This window comes from Telmatherina bonti (assembly GCF_933228915.1).
Source record: "Telmatherina bonti genome assembly, chromosome: 1".
Taxonomy (NCBI): domain Eukaryota; kingdom Metazoa; phylum Chordata; class Actinopteri; order Atheriniformes; family Telmatherinidae; genus Telmatherina; species Telmatherina bonti.
In genome coordinates, this window is record NC_136619.1 from 32,485,472 (window position 1) to 32,490,104 (window position 4,633).

Sequence of the window (4,633 nt, forward strand, 5' to 3'; positions counted from 1 at the left end):
CAGAAACAGGAGGGAAGAGAGACTCCAGGTCTAGATTAATTCTTGCAGCCCATTCCTTGTCAATAAAGTTTGCTTCAGCTCCAGAATCCACTAAAGCCTGTACTGGATGAGAGAAACCCTTGACATATAGCACCGCTGGAATGAGTGTCTTTGTGTGGGGAATTACCTTTGGAGTGGTGGTCGTCAGTACTCCCACAGCTACTGACGACCCAGATCTTTTGGCCGTTCTGTGCAGACAGCTCTCTGGTGTCCCAGTCTTCCACAATAAAAACAAACGCCGGTGTCCCTCCTCCTCTGTCGTTCCTCCGTGGACAGATGAGCTCGGCCCAGCTGCATGGGCTCCTCGGACTGTGTTGTGCTAGGAAGGGAAGGGCGGACCGCTCCGATGGTGGAGCCGGGAAAATACAGCTCAGAACGAGTCTGCCGCTCTCTGTCTCTCCCGTAAGCGGTTGTCCAGCCTTATTGAGAGGGAAACCAGGTCGTCCAGGGAATCTGATGAATCACGGGTGGCAAGCTCATCCTTCAGCCGGCTGCTTAAACCATTTGTGAAGATTCCACAAAGAGCCTGATCATTCCAGCCCGAATCCGCAGTCCTGAAATCCACAGCAAACTCAGCAACACTCATTTTTCCTTGTCGGAGATTAATCAGCCGCTTAACGGCATCGCCCCCTCTCACTGGATGGTCAAACACCTTCTTCATCTCATCCATAAAAGCTGGATAAGACATGTGCCTGAAACCCTGCCGTTCAAACGCTGCTTCTGCCCATGACAAAGCCTTGCCCTCCAGAAGTCCGATGACGTAGGAGATCTTGGATTTGTCACTGGCATAAGTGATGGGCTTCTGGTCAAACACAAGTGAGCATTGGAGTAAGAACCCTCTACATTTACCCAGATCCCCGGCATAAGGTTTGGGGTCCGGGATGTGGGTCTCTCTTACCGGGGTGGCAGAAGCGGTAGGATGCCTGGATGAGTCCGGAACCTGTTGCTGATCGGGAGCAGGCTGTACCAGACCAGCCACATGACTGGTGAGTTGAGACAACTGCGTAAGGATGGTGTGGTAATTCTGGTCCAAAGTTAGAAGCATCTGCTCATGTCGAGCTAAGTGAGCATTCTGACCGGATAGGGCTTGCTGAAGTTGTCCGGCGGCACCTTCTGGGTTAGAATCTGCTGGATCCATACCTGATGGCCTGATTGTTCTGTTGTAGTGTAGGACAAACAAGGACCCAAGTGCAGATTGGATGTGGATACTAGGACAGGTTTATTGTTCTCCTGGGCAGAATGGTTGGCGGGCAGGCAGGCAGGTTGGCGGGCAGGCAGGCAGGTTGGCGGGCAGGCAGGCAGGTTGGCGGGCAGGCAGGCAGGCAGGCGGGCAGGCAGGCAGGTTGACGGGCAGGCAGGCAGGTTGACGGGCAGGCAGGCAGGTTGACGGGCAGGCAGGCAGGTTGACGGGCAGGCAGGCAAGAATCATGCACTGGTGACAGAACAGACAGTTGTGAAACAAGCAGTTTAAATTCTTAAGCTGAAATGCTGCAATGGCCGAGAGCTGTTACCACAGATGACACAACAATCAGGCGATGACTGGTGAACTGAGCTGGCCTTTTATCTTGCTGCTGCTGCTGATTACCCGATGAGAACCTGGTGTGGACTTGATTGCCAGGGAAACAGGCACACCCACTGCAGCACAGGTCAGAGCAGGAACCACAACAGTGCTTTTGAGAACAATAATCATTTGAATTTTTTTTTAGCATTCAAGACAAGTTAAAAAATGCTAAACAGCAGTGAATGGCAGTTCTACCTAACAGAGCTACAGAACACAATAAAAGTGTGTCCATACCAAAAATGGAAAACTGCATAGAATTATCTTGATGAAGACTACTAATATATTAGAGAGATTGAAGGAGTTCCAGAATAAATCAATGAAGCACATCTTTGGAAAGACTAAACAGGTTAGTAGTGTTATCAGAACAACAGTAAAAAAACCCAAAATAAAGAAACAAAGAAAAAAAAAAAAAAAATGATTGTGTTTCCCCAACTAAAAACAGACCACAACATGAGAATTGTGGTTCCTATGCAACTCTTTCTATAGTTGTTGTTTACACAACAGTGAACACACAGAACTGTGGATTCATGTAACAATGATGCACAGATGTTTGTTGCGTTTGAGAAAAATTGCATCCGATTAAATTCAATCAGAAGCAACTTAAGAAAAAAGTTTTTCATGCATACAAACTTTTACTTGTTTCCAAATGCACCCAAAATATTCTTTATTCAACATAGACAATTAACACTTCTTTTATTTTTGAAAACTAACATTTACTTCAATATAACCAACAAATCATTTGATGATGTTGTTGTGAGTCATTGGATTTGGACATGATGTTTCTGTTGGCTCTACTTGCCTTCTGGACATGACATTTTTTGGCATTTCCCTTTTGGTACATATGCTATATAGTTTGCTTATTGTGAAATGTTTGCAGAATTTCTGTGATTGTGTTCATCTTAACATGCTGAGCCATGGTTGTTAATATGATGTTGAAAGAGAAAATCCCCCCACAAAGGTATGTAGCCTCACAGATCAATCCTCTTAACTGATTAAAGCTTTACCAGAGGTTGCACTCCTTGCAGCCATCTGGAGGTCAACTGGCTGCCATTATGGAACAAACCGGGATCAACACTGATTAGGTTGATGACAGATTTGGCTATCTTTATGGAAGCAATCTTAAACAAAAGTAAAAAGGCTTTACAATTAAAGACAAAGTAAAACCATTGTTTGATCATTGGATTCATTTTTGAAATTCTGAAATGAAACAGATTGTTTGCTCTCAGACATATCTGAATGATACAAACCTGATGTCAGCAGTCCATTAATTATATTTATTTTTACATTATTTATTAGATTCAATTACTTCATTTAATAGTAAACACAAAGTTTCACCAACCATAATTGTTCTCCAAATATCACTTCAGCCTTTACCCAGGCTGGGCATGTCAGCCGTTTAACATTTTTCCTTTTGTGTCTGCACTTGTCTGCTGTGTCACATCTGAAGAAAGTGGGTCAGACAAAACAGGCAAGGGGCCATGAAAAGGCTCTGTCCAGCAGGCCAGACCTTCCACTCCAACCCCAACTCCAGGTTTGAAGTGTGGTCAGGTATTGCTCACAGAGGTGACCTGAATCTCACAGATACTTTATGGAGATTTGAATCATCCGGCAGAAAAAGTCACAATGCAAGGTTACAGCATTTATAAATTTGGATAAAGATTAATTTACCACTGGAAAATGTGTCCTAAAGAATAAATATAAATCTGAGTATTCTCCTCTGGAGTCATGAAAGCATGTGTGAATGTGCATGCATGCATGCTTACTAATGTACAGGGTGTCCTTATTCAACTCCTGCTCCATTTGTGGAAGTATCCAAGGTGATAATGAAGCAATGGAAAAAGGTGGGATGAGCTCTATTTGACACACATGGGTGACATTTCTGCTGTCCTTTCTGGTTTATTTACCTATTCAAACAACTGTGGGGTTGTTGGGTTTAACCCAGTAAGGGTCACAAGAGTAAAAGGGGTTAAAAAGTTTGAGAAAATTTCAGAGGTTGAAGTAAGGAAAGGCACAAAAGGGAATTAAAGAGTCATGACTCTACCACATAGCTGACACAGAGCTTGAGCAGTGTCTGGCCCCAAGGGTGTTTCAGATCAGACATGTTGCTGTGCATTCCCATCATGACTAAAGTGGAGGGATTTTGCTTCTCTTGCTTTTCTAAAGTGTATGTTGCATAACCAACAGCCTAAAGCTGTGACAGTTCTGCTTATGAGACATTTACTGTAAACAGAGCCTTTGCACGACAAGCACACCATTCAAAGAAAACTGCATTAGTTGTTTTTTATTTTATTTTACTTAAATAGTAAAATATGACAAACTACACCACTTCTGGTACACTGTTGCACCAGATACAGGGGAAAGGGAAAATGGCGACAAAAGGTGTACACACAGACAAATCCAACTGAATCATACCATTTCATACTGGTTTCGTGTAGGAAAAACGTTGTTAGCTCAGTATGAACCAGTTCTCTCACAGGAGTTCATGAATGTGTGTTTGTGTGGGGCTGTGGTCCAGGAAAGATAAAACATTATACTATCAATCATCCACCAATCAAAAAGCAGATCCCTTGGAGGTGTTCTTTAGTATCACGCCCCGTGATAGACAAACAAAACGTCATTCTGTGTACCAGCTGAGGACTTTAGACCATGACGACAGCAAACTGAAGAAATGGCAATTCTCCATTGTGAAATATCTGGGTCATAGGTGAATAACTGATGAATTTACAAGCAAAATGGGACAAGAGTCCAATTTTGATCACTACTATCTGTGTGTGTATGGGCTTTAAACTATGTAAAGATATGTGTGTGCAAATTTGTGTATTTTTCCATATGCTCTCAAATATGTATTGAGTGCACAAGGTTGAGTTTACACAAGATAACAAGATTTTTTGTTCAGATTTTGGAGATATTGCAGTCCATTCATTGTTAAACTGACTGAAAAACATTTCTTGGACATCTCTCTTAAAACAACAGTAGAACCAAGCATTTTTATAGCTGTGTAAATAAAAAAAGCATAGATTAAAAAAGGACCTC